The 13,311-nt window shown below is 39.2% G+C and overlaps 1 long non-coding RNA gene across 3 annotated transcripts in view; it reads right to left on the reverse strand.

Annotated features, from left to right (window-relative positions):
- Positions 1-278: 278 nt before the first annotated feature.
- LOC120435023 overlaps positions 279-13,311 on the reverse strand; it is a 49,527-nt gene continuing 36,494 nt past the window's right edge. For 2 of the 3 annotated variants that reach the window (XR_005609474.1, XR_005609473.1), the window contains exons 3-4: positions 4,961-5,332; positions 279-1,044 (exon numbers count right to left, since the gene is read on the reverse strand). This is a non-coding gene — a long non-coding RNA (uncharacterized LOC120435023). The remainder of the gene's footprint in view (positions 1,045-4,960; positions 5,333-13,311) is intronic. The other variant, XR_005609475.1, reaches the window with a different exon arrangement.

Consider the following 13,311-nt stretch of genomic DNA (forward strand, 5'->3'; position numbering starts at 1 on the left):
ACCACCAGTGGCTGCACAATCAGAAACAAGCAAAGAGTGCATATGTGCAGCTGATCTGCGGATGTCTATTTAGCTTGAAATTTAAATTCTGTTTCATAACTCACTTCATGGTTTAGCTGAGCTGTCTTCCCCATGTTCTGCAAATATATCATTTATACTTCAGTGGTTTACACAGAGAAAGTCACTATTTTCAGATAAATCAGTGAAATAATGACAAAACCTTGCATGCATGTTGAAAAATTGCAGCCCTCCAACCTTACAAACCTCAAAGCCAAGGCTGCAGAAAGACATATTTATTTTCATGGTTTTGAGACGTATAATCTGATGTCATTGTGTGGATTTGGCTTAGCTGAACATATACATTAGAGAAATGGTTAGACTTTTGAAATCAGCACTGAAACACATGGAAGTTTTCCTTCAGAGGCCTACATCTCGGCAAGGAACTGCGATGTTTAGGCAGTAATCATTTGATTCAGTTTTGATTTTGCATTGAACTAATTTCTTCCCGAATTAGATTTTACACATTACTACAGATCAAATACACATTATACTTTTAAACTGTCACATCCGGAAGATTGAAAGGAAAACCAGAACACCAAACATCTGGTTTCACTGATTTAGAAGGTCGCATGATTTTCTTTAGGTTTTTTTTTTCCAGTTTGCCAGCCCAGTATTGAACATCATCTTTCCTGAGGTGGAGAACTGTGAGAACTGAGACTTTTATATCCACCTACAGCTCCGATCACTTTTTCTTCCACATTTTTCTTTATAAGAGTAAATGATGTCTCAGGAGGAAGAAGACAAGGAAGAGTTGCTTGGCCCTCCAAATCCCACACTCTCATACGAAGCATACCATTAAGAGGTGTGGGGTCCTTAAAATCTGCTCTCTGTCTATTTCCTCTCACAGCCTATGTGGCTAAAGACGTCAGAGGGGCAAACAAACCCTTGTATGTCCGTTTCCATTCTGACAAGTAAAATAAAAAGTTGACAGCACTGAAATCCAGCTTGGCCCTGAGACAAGGTATCCTCAGCTGTTAGTCCAGTCTAGGGAAAGATGAGACATAAATTAGTAATAGTTCTTTTTGTGTCAACTAGACAATCACTCCTGGTTGTCGACCCATTGGTGTGTTTACAGAAAGCAAGTGAAACACATTCACCGTCAGTCTAAAACTTAGCAATATGCTCAAGGTGGTTGGATGAGGAATGAATCAATAAAATTTGCTCACTTATAAGGCACCAAGGTCAGTGGCAAACTCCATATGTCTGTCCAGTGTTACACTGCTACATCTACTTTCATTTGTCTTCTTCCTCAGTCTGTTAGGTAAAATAAATGGGTCTATGTTCTTCTTAAAAGAACACTTTATGGTTGGACTCGTATAAACTCAACAGTACGTTTTGTTTCTCAGCTATCGACTGCTTCATAGATGGAGCTATTTGTAATGCAGCATCCGTGGTACATTTTGTTGGCCTTTTGCAGGCTTCATTTTTAACCATCAGGCTTTCATGACCCCTTAAATCTTTCTGTGGAATTCTACAGGCTGGTAAAATTGTTATGACCTCTTTATCTGTTTTATGGACTCCCTGGTCATTTCAGATGGGTAAAAATCAATGCCATTTTTGACCGAAATCAATCGAATTTACTGGTGGTAATTTGAACATGTAGCTGTGTGATACAACAGAATTGTGGACTAGAAGACCATTGATGGGGCGATTTCAGCCCAATCAATAAATACTATGGTTGAACTTTAGACTTTACACCTGAAGGTGCCTGTACTGAGAGCAGAGACACAACTGGCACTAGCTTTCAAATGTTGCCAAGGAAAATCAGTGCCAAGGTCATTTGATACTAACTTTGAACTGATTGTGGTGATTTGAAATCTTCATAAATTCGAGAAAGAAGAACAAGGGCTTAAAACATTTTAAAGGAAAAGATGCTAAAAATAGCTACAACCTTAAAAATCTTCATTAAAAAATACAGTTATAAATATGTCTTATATATATCTTATATTTAATGATAATGTGCTGAAAAAGTCATTTAATTTGGATGCACTGCTTCATAGAAGAAGGAATACAGCATCTTTTCTTTGACAAGACATCACTGATCGTTTTGTTGTGAACGCCACATCTTGGTAATCCCGCTCTACCTCTTGCCGTCACTGCACTGTCTAATGATGCACAGATTGACACAATAGCCCCTCCTCCTTTCCTCTCCCCCTCTCTGCCATCTGCATGAGAGATCCTAGCACACAGAACTGCTTCTGCATGTTCTCTTAAATGTGTCTCCCAGGCTGGGAGAATAAGGGATTAATGAGATAGATTTATCTTTTCTGGTAATACACTCGCCATTGTTTTCTCCATGCATGTCCTAAATGCATCCCAGAGTGCCTTGGAAGAGAGCTGCATCATTGAGTCCCATAGATCAGCAGTGAGGCATTCTTTTCCACATTCCCATATCCATTTTTGAGAAATGAATGTATCAATGTATACATGTAAAATTCACTTAACATTTAACCTGTTAAAATATACTGCCTTTTACACAGGAAAGCTAATAATCTACACGTTTATAGTGCGTTAAAGTTGATCCAATATGCATAATTACAAGAGACAAATTACATAGTTGTATATATCTATTTGCCAATGTTTTAGTATTAATGGAACGTATCCTCTCCTGTTCATTTTGTCAGTCACTGCACTTATTAGAAAGAGCATAAATAATTGGATACAATTATAGAGAAATTAGTTTTGAAATGCTATTCTGATTACCCGTCAATCCATGATTGTACAGTTTACTGAGACTACATACATGAACTCATCAAAGAGCAATCTGATACAACCTAGAGCTATATACATGTAGACAATTATATTGTCCTTCGGAGAGTAGTTAAAAAAGGCTAAGAGTCAATAATGACGTACATGTTCTTATTTGGTTTCATCAGAGCTTTTGCCCTCACTTGGAAATTGTTTTGCTGCACTGCCTCAAGGATGATGTAAATTAGGTAAAATTTTACATTACTGCCACACAGATGAATATGCGAAAGCTTTATCTTGGGGGACAATTACAGCATTTATGTAGATTGTCAGTGCAGTGCCCATTTACACTTAGAGGTATTTGTTCTAGAAAGATGGTAAAATGGTATTTATATTTATCTTTTGGGAATCAAGATTAGTTATAAGTATTGCATCAAAATGCAATTAAAATATAAACTCATGTCCACATGTCACAGTCCATCTACAGAAAAGCACAAATCCTTCTTAGGGCACATAGCATCTGTTTGAATACCGGTAGTCAGCTGCTAATAATAAGAGGACATGCACTGTAATTATCAAGGCATGAATCACACACACTGTCCTCCCACTGAAATGCAATGCTGCCTGGGTGGCAAACCAGAGCAAAATACACAGTGACCCCAGAAACTAGTGGTTGATCTGCTAACAGGTGAAAACCCAGCTTTCAGCACACCACAGATCAAGTTTCTGAAGAAACCTGGGGTGGGTGTGAAAACACTGATGGGTGTTCAGGCTCCACATTCAAAGTGGGTTTTTTTTCCCAAACTGCAGTCACCCAGACCAGATCAGGCACACATTTAGTCCATGACCTCACCAAATGAATGGCAAATATTATGGAAACCCACAGTGGATGATTGGGTCATATTTAAATGCAGCTTTACAGTTAACTTTCTGAACATTTAAATCAGTGAAGTATGTAGTTGTTGGTATTTTGGTGTCCTTCTGGAAGCTTCCTAAGTGAGTAGCTAAGGGTTTTCATAATTATTGAGTTGGAACTTGGCATTTGTTCTTGCCCTTTTTGTCAGACTTTAGAGTAAAATGAATGAGACTGTATAGACTGTTTCGCAAACTGTATATCATTATAGCCCTCTAGACTTGCAGTCGTCTGAAAATCATATTTACAATGTACGTTTATTTTGTCTCCTCTTTATGTCCTATAAGCTTGGCGTCGAAAGATAGCCATGTTCCTGTTTAATCCCTTGTCTTATGTTTTGAAGGTGAAGAGAGAAGACAAGGCTAAACCTGCAGAACAAGCAGCTACCACAGAAACAAATGAGCGATCACTCGGCTTGATGACTTTAGGCCCAGTGTCACAGTAATGTGCGTGGCTGTCTTAACTTGAAATGGCAAGGCAACTGAAGAGGGCTTCCTCCCATGAATCCCTTGCTCCACTCCACACATGCACAGCCATCAGCAGGTTAATTAACTGTGAAAGCTGCTCACTTGAAACCTTAAATCACTCATTCAGCGTTCTGTCATGAGCCACCAGCTTAGCCACGCTGACAAGGGTTCCGCCTTGTTTACCCAACACTGGAGAGAGCAGCGTGGAGATGGGGAGGGTTGAGATTTAGGTGGTGTGGTGAGGTACTGCACGAGGGGCATCAAATCTGGATTGTAATGATGGAAGTAAAATGTCAGTGAGTGATCTAAAACCACATGCAGAAATATACCCCTGGGTGTGACAATAAATGTGTAGCTTCTGTTTCTCATACTCTCCCGGGAAACCAGGAATATGTCTTCTAGTTTATTTTTCTTTTTTGTGAGTTCTTGCCTATTGTGGGTAATAAACATGATTATTATTTAGACATTTGTAAATCTGATTTTATTACAGATTTCTGTGCTTGGTTAAGTACTTTGCTGTCAGAATGAATCTAGGAGTTTGTAATTTGCAACATCAAAGAAGTGAGTAATCACACAAAACATCAAATTCTTGCTCCTGTTTGACACCCTTCTTGCTGTTTGAGTTTCTCGTCATTGCTGATTTTTGTACGTGGATCTTTTCTTTTTGTTTTTTTGTACCAAACATGCCCCATGCAAGGCAGAGGTCATTAGCACTTGATTATTGTTGTAGCATTTTGCAATCTTCCAAGGACTGAAAAGAGTGATGAAATGTTTCTGCCAGAGAAAACGCTTTGTCCTGATGACTAGAATCAACTTTCTGGGATTTCCTTACCTGATCTCTTAACATACAAAAAATTATTATTGAGCCTCCTTCATCTTTTTCTTCACATATCACTGGTTGAGATCAGTCTCATCTCTCCAAAGGATAGGATTTGTTTATGTACAGTGTAATTCATAAATAGGGGTATTGCTTTAAAACACTATAACACTAAGAATTTGGTTTGGGGTCCAGAGATAAATACAGTAATAGTAAAAAGAAATTACACCCTCTGTTAGTTCTATTATGTTCTGATTTACTTATCAGAACATAATAAATAATCTGGTGTTTGATTGGCAGTTATCTTGAAAAAAAATGAAGAGGGCTGCCAGTCTTCCCAGGAGTGGACATCCCAGCAGATTTTCCCAAGATCAATCCCCCGAGAAACTGCAAAAAAAACAAAAGCTACATCTCAGACTCTACAGGCCTCACTTAGCATGTTAAATGTTAAAGTTCATGACAGCACAACAAGAAAAAAAGACTGAACAAGTATGGCCTGTTTGGATGGACTGACAAATAATCTCTCTAAAAAGAAGACAGCAACTTGACTTAGGTTTGCAAAATTGAATCTAAACCAAATCACAAGACTTCTGGAATAATTTCCTTTGGACAAATGAGACCAAAGTGGAAATGTCTGGCCATAATGCACAGCACCATGTATTGTGAGAACCAAACATGGTAAATCAGCACAAACACCTCATACCAACTGTCAGCACAGCAGTGGAGGGGTGATGATTTAGGCTTGTTTTGCAGCCACATGACTAGGGTACCTAACAGTCACTGAGTTGACCATGAACTCCTCTGCATTCAGTATTTTAAGCACATGTCTCACACAGTTGAAGAGTTGGGTCTAACTTTAAGACCTGTCAAGGGCCAGATTGTCTTTTGTCTTTGGATAGTCTTACAAATAGGTCAATACAACCTCAGACCAAACAAGAACACAATATATTACACTGTGAGGTTACTTTATTTTATTTTCATTCACCATTCTTTTGTAGATTTGCTGCTGTGCTTGGCATCATCGTCCTGTCTCACGATCCAATTTTGACCAAGCTTCCGAAAAATGTATAACTTTTCCAAATCATTCTCTTTGTTGCAAAGAAAGGTCTGGAAACACGATGTCAAGAACTTCAGAAATACCAAAGTAACTGTAATTTCTTGGGTGGTGTTGGTCTTCTAGGCATCCATCCTCAAGCTGAGCCCTTTCACACCCTTCAGGGTTTGTATTATTCCTGCCTCTGTAGGTCATCCATAATATCCAAATGTGTTTGCTTAGGGAAAACTGTGACATATGCCTATTTTCGCTCATTAGTCAAATAGCTGTGGCCGTATAGGACGCTCTTTCAGAGCAGACCCAACAGAGAGGTTGTGTTCTTGTCTGCTCATTTCTCCTTTTAACAGGTTGGACATCTCAGAGGCACGGGTTCATTTTGTTCTCACTGCAGGGGTATTGAACTGTAATGGCACCCTGGGGAGGACTGGACTAATATGTAAGAGCTTTCAACAAGAGAAAATATCTGGGACACAGATTTGGATTCACGTGTGTCATGAACAAATCCGTTCATTAATAAAGAATAAGATGAGCACAGAATTACATTTTGAAACGCAGCTTACTGCTTTAGTGATGATAGCATTGACAGGATGACCGGCCCCAGTGTGAGAATTCTTCCCCTCTGTGCATCAGCCTGCCTTTACAATCCTCTGTCCTTTCTTTGAAGCATTACCGTTGAATATGACATCCATAAATCAACTCCCATCCAAATAATCTCATAAACTAGTTTACAGCGTAATTCATGCTCATCAGCATTCTTTGTTTAACATTTATGTTTATTGATAAATGAAGATAGGTTTAAATAATTCAAACCAAACATTAGCTATGAGCAGAGAGATTAATAATTGATGGGGTGTGTGAAGGGCTTGGCCACTCTGGGAATAGATAATATTAGCTTAATGCAGAGCTGTGTGAACAGGGGAAGTGTAATGGACCCGCCGCCTTTAACTGATGATGGTTATTGTGGCCTGAAAGTTGTTACAAAAGGGGAAAAGGGGTCTGTGTCGTGCTGAGGGGGGGAGGGTTGCAGTTTGGCCATAGATTTGGCTCATAGGAGCTGACAGTGCAAATTGTGGTTTTAATAGCAGGAGGTTTACACATTCTACCGAGAGGCCCTAATGGCCAGGCCTGTGCTTTGCGTAAAGGGAGAAAAATGGCCCTGCGCTATTAAAATGAAACTTGAGAAGGTCCTTGCTCTTAGTTTGGTGTTTTCCTTTTTTCCCAGTCAAACTCTGTCTCTCCATCACTCATTCTGATCCCCTCCTGTCCATTTCCTGCTCGGGCTCTCTCTTAAGTTTGCCCACACACCCTCAACATGGTGGCTTGCAAAGTGATCTAATGCACTGACCCTGTGTGTGGCAGACAGGCTCATTTTACACAGAAAACTAAGGACCAGACCAGGTCACGTATAAGACAGCCTGAGCCTGTGCGGCAGATGATGCTCAGAGAATGATATCTCATAGATATTGCATTAAATAATAATATATGAATAACCGAACCACGAGTTGGAAACATTCTCTGTCTAAATAAAGCCATACAGTATAGCAGTAAAAGGACCCGTTACGGCACATACAATAAAACCATATCATTAAGACACTCTTATCTCTTGTACACAAAAGAAGAATGTAGCAATGTTAGATATTACCCATATGCTTATGTTAATGGCTGCTCAGTGCCTGCAGGTCAGCCTGCAACAAAAGGGCCTTACTCTCCAAGGGATACTGTCCTTGTTGTGCCAGGCTAGTAAAAAAAGATGCCGAGAGATAATGTGTATCAAAGGCAGAGGAGGACCCCTTCATTCCATATTGCTATCACAGCAGCATATTAGCATCTAAACAAAGGAAGCAGAATCCCCTGCAGCGCAGCACTGTTTCATGTGGTCACTCACTGCTTTTATTTATTTCTCAATCCAACACATTTTATGCTGAGTAGCAGAATTCAGCACACTCCCCTCCCACCTCCCACCCCTAAAAAAATCCTCTTGTGTTTTCAGCACAAAAGTGTTGAAGTTGCTGCTTCTTCTCTTTTTCCTCTCTCCTTCTCTCTGCTCTCTCACTCTCCCTCTCTCGTTTGACTTTATTGCACAGCTATGACAGCTGTCATCACTCCTCAGCAGGCTTCAGATCTGCATTTCAAGGTTTGCAAGTTCACAGGTTCACCAGGTTCTGCTTAGGCAGACAACACAGGCAGCCAGTCTCCCGATGAGTCCCAACCATAAACAATAGGTCATGCATACACTCACAGCAACAGGAAATGCATATAACATTTACCCAACTATTTTTGGCTCCGTATTTGCAGTACGCTTTCTATTAGATAAAATGTTTTCTGCAAAAGAAGCTAACGTGCATTCATATGGCAGTGATAGGTTTCATTATGTCTATTAATCAGGAAGATACATCAAACTAGAGTATGAGAAGCAGTATATTAATAGAAAAACATCTCATATTGGTAGGAAAAAATACATCTTAAAGGATCTGGATTTGCAAGAGGACAGTGAGAGTGCGACTACTAACAGACAAGATTATGAGTGCTGCATTACCTAAAAAATTATTAAATAGCATTTTCTAATTATCAATACTAATTAAAAATAAACTTCATGTCAAATTAAGAAACGGTTAAAGGAATTCCATGCATATTTGCATTTTTTGCATACTGCTGCTGTCTGACAAGAGAAAGATTGGTGATTATGCAGTACAAAATAAAACATTACTGTGATAACATTAAATGCATCTGTAATTATCACATTACTAAAAGCATATCCTTTGCATTGCACAAATACATGATGGTAAACTGCAAAGCTCAGGTTAATTAGGTCAATTATGTGACAATGCATCTCTGGTAATGTTGCTGCAGAAGTAATGTAGCAAGTAGTGTGACAAGTTACTTTTTGTAAAGGTAACAAGTAACAAGTAATACTTTAAATTTCGGGGGAAATGTTCCAAAAACTGGTAACAAAATGTAACAATAAATGTAAGAACAAGGCTTTATGGAGCCATAAACACAAAACACTGTTAAAGTATTGTTTTTTTATTCTATCTAAGAAAGATATGTTCATAGTTAGATTTTACCAAGCACAGTGGTTTCCTGCAGGCTTTTTTGTTTGAGATCCTAACAGCAAATTGTAGGTTATTGTCATTTCCTTTTCAACATTAATCAGCATCTCTAGCTTAAAACAAAAGTTAAAGTGTCTCAAAACTACTTGCAAAAGAAAATGTTGCATGCAGCATACAAACATGACAACCACATTTCCAGCTCTTTTAAAATGTTAGGCTATTACTTTAACATAATTATTGATATATCTGTGACTTTAATGCTCACAGTCCATCCTAACCAAACCAAACCATATATCTGTTCAAACTTGTACGAGGAAGTGCTTTAAAAATTGATTCCTCTGGGTTTTGGAATGAGCAATCTGAAGCAGACAAGACTCTGGCCTCTTGTTACAGCCTTGACAGACAGACCTGTTTGTTTTTGACCCTGGCTGCTCTCCTCTAATGCTGTCACTGTCAAAACTGAAATGCCCTTTAAGACAGATATTTGACTGGTCAGCTGGTGACCTGCCTTGCAGCTGCTGGATGGATGGACAACATGCTAAGACCAACTCTGCAATTTGCCAGATCTAGCTTTGACAGCAAATTGAAAACGATCAATAATAACCTGTCAGGAAGAGGCAGCGTTTCCCTCTCATTTAGTGATAAAGGTGAGTTTGTGTTTGACGAGTTGCAAGCGGATAGACAGGAGAAGAGTGAAACAAAAGATTGGACACAGATGTAGTTGGACAATTTTCCACTAAATTGGTATAAAAAACACATCAAAGCAGGCCATTTTGGTTATATTTCTGTGGTAATTTGGTTGTCCAAGCAAAAGTACAGAATGTCTGAGTGATGCCATCATTGTCCTAAGGTTGGTGTATGACCTCTGGGCATGAGGATGACAGTGCATATGTAACCAGGCTAATTTAGACAATGCTCTGAGCAAGCTTTACTCCATAATTCACAGGCTTGTTTTTTTTAACCCCTTTTTTCCCCCATCAGACAAACCCTAGGTCTGCAACCATGCACAACTTCTGCTCCCCAGCTCATCTGGATAGCTGGAGGCCTAGTCAGAGACAGATAATGGACCAAAGGTACAAAGGCACACATATCTCAATACATGCATGAGAGGAAAGTGCTGGGTCGTTATGGTAGTCTGAGATAGCCCCAGTCTCATCACTTTCTCTGATGTGTGTGTACATGAGTGACATGTCATTGTCCTCACATCGGCCTAAAGCAAAGCTCCTTTGTTATCATCTCTGAATGCATAAACCTTTCTAGTCTGGACCTCAAAACAGAGGACAGGGCAATTAAACACCATGGTGTCGCTTGAAAGAATTTTCTGTGCATTTTTTCCAGTCCCTTTTAAAAATGATGTCCCACAAAGGAGAACGAATTGCTTCATGGAACTGATGCATTTATTTATGTTTTGTTTTGGGGGTTTTTTTTAGCTTTTTTTTTTTTTTACATTGATTGTTATAGAAATAACTTCTGAAACACAATCATTACAAATAAAAATGATAAATTAGACTTCAAGGTAACTATTAATAAAAACCTCTGCACAAAACATGCACAAGACATCAAAGTATTTATTTGGTCTCTCAGCTACAAATGGGAGACTAAAAAAAAAAGTCTTGACATGGTATTCCAGACTAAAAGCAAAACTAAAATTTCAGATCACTTCAGCGAGCCTTCAAAACAAACTTCACTGCCAAATCGGAGAAATGCTACCACGGTTCCTCTGTTCCTCTGTGATTGTGATGACGAGTCGTTCTCCCAGTTCAGAGCCCTAATGGTGTCTGTGGAAGGAATGTAGAACTGAGTTCCAGGCTGGCAGGGACGTGCTTAGAGCTGCACACTTGTCACAGTATATGATATGAGCACTCCTCTGAACTACAGCCGTTAATAATTTCTTCAAGATCCAAAAGTCTTTTTCTTTTTTTTCTCTCCACACTGTCTTTACAGAACTAGCCACCAAGTCCCTGTAACTATTTCAACACTTGCAGTAGAGAAAGCAAAGAGATGGAACACTCTCTTTGTTTAACTGAAGAAAGTTTGTAGAACCGGTCTCAGAACTTGACATAAAAAGAAGAGCAGTGTGAGCAGTCAGGCAGACAGATAGTCAGGGTGGCAGGCTCTGAAAGGAATTCTGGGTACGAGTTAGCTTATCTAATTGCAAACGAGCACAGAAGTGCGTGGACACTCATCACACGCTTGTCAAAACATAGCTGCCCAAGATTTTGCTCTGCTGTTTGCTAAAGATTTTGTTTACATCCAGACAGGCGTTATCTAATTCCACTTTGAGAGGACAATTGTAGCAATTACTCTCAGATAGGTTTGGTACAGCTGCAGAAACAAAAGAATGAAAAGATTTATCAAAAGCATCTCTTAGAATTATTGCATCATCCCTGGGCTTTATTTGGAGTCTATGTGCATCAGCTTTGAACAAAGACTTGGAGATATGTGTTTTTATTCCTGATAGTTTAACATCTATTGTGAAGATTAACAGGCTATTAAAAGTTGTGTGTTATTGATGGAATATGATAAAAGAAAGTTGTTAAAGGTTCAATTACAAAAATGAGCCTATAAAGACTGAGCAAAATCAAATGGTTTCATATGGAGAGAAGTTAATGTCTCTTTGTAGTTGTAGAAAACAAATTTTAGAAAACAAAAACTGCTATACCAACAGGTCTGTAAGGCTTTAATCACACAGACCTAGAAACAAATTGGTGACTTCAAGGGAAAAATCTGTAATCCTTTGAAATGTGTCGGTGAGTGTTTATTGGCTGACTCGTCAATCAGAGTGAGTGTACGGGACATCAGTTAGGACTGGGACTTTAGGACCTGCCGCCAAACTTCACCAAATACTTGCAACCGGTGAGGGAACACACATTATTTCCTAGCGTCCCGTGGTTGCCAGGTGCTCGCTAACCATATCTGATGACGGATTCAGACTTCTGCAGTGAATCTTGGTAGAACCTATGATGTAATCTGTTGCCAGTAGGAGGTGATAATATAAGGTAATATACGTGCTAATTATGCATCAGGTTACGCTGACGTTTAGAGTGCTCTGTGGTTACAATGTAGCTATGGCATAAGTCTCCAGTAAACCTGTGTAACATCAGTCTCCTAGCCTGCTCACAAGGTCAATGCTGACATGCTTTTCGAGCCACTTAAATATTAATACCTTTTTTTTTTTTATTGTTTTAGTTTAGCATACTAGCAGGGTAACATTTTCTAATTACCAACACTAATTAAAATAATTTTAATGTAATTAGTTTGGAAGTTAGCCTGGTAGTGCTGAGGAAAATTTTGCAGAATGGCAATCTGCGTGACCGTTTGAAGAGAATTTTTTATTGAAAACTACAAGTGCCATGTTCATGGCTGAAGTAAAGGAAAAGACAAGGAAAAACCAAAAAATTCCCTGTTATCCTCTGGGTGCTGTGGATATCTGTACCAAAATTCATGGCAAACCAATCTAACAGCTGTCAAGACATTTCAGTAAAAGCAGAACATGTCAACCTGCTGGTTAAAAGTTGCTGAAGTATTTCAGTCTGGAGTCTGAAGTGGCCTTCCCTAGAGCAATCCCCTAGCATGGGTAAAAAAAATGGTGACAGGTGTCTTACTTAAAGGAACACTGCTGGTAGTGAGAACTAGAAGAATTTCTGAAAGAACAGGAAGAATAACACAAACACTGAACTTAAGTTGATCTTAATTTCACAACGGCTGAGGGAAAGAGAGCAAAGCTCCTTACACAAATATTCAGCATCCCCTTCCAACACTGCAATTGAATCACAGCACACGTCTTGTGGTTTTTCCAAACATACAGTGCATTAAGGAGACATGTTCTTTTGAATTCAGTGGAACATCCTCACTCACCAGGTGTCACTAGCTGAACGGGGGTCAAAGTTTAAGGAAGGAAGAGGCCATTTTGTTTTTCACCATAGACCTGAAACTGCTGATGGATGCACTTCCTAAGTCTTTGCATCCACACACACATACTGGAACAAATGGTGTGACTGTATGCTAATGTTCTTGCTTGTGGCCATGCATTATCTGCTCAACAGAGCAAAAGATTAAAAACAACCACAGATCACTTGTGTTTTGAAGGAAAAAAAAAATATTTGTTCAACAGCATTTTGCACTTCTCACTTAATGCCACAAGGCATTCGTGTTGAGTAATGAGTCAGACTAATCCCTCATTGGTTTCTGTGGCTTTGAGCATTAAAACTTGATGCGTCTCCTCACTTCACTGTAAATGCCTGTGGACCTCTTAATGTAGC

This window comes from Oreochromis aureus, linkage group 19 (assembly GCF_013358895.1).
Source record: "Oreochromis aureus strain Israel breed Guangdong linkage group 19, ZZ_aureus, whole genome shotgun sequence".
NCBI lineage: Eukaryota > Metazoa > Chordata > Actinopteri > Cichliformes > Cichlidae > Oreochromis > Oreochromis aureus.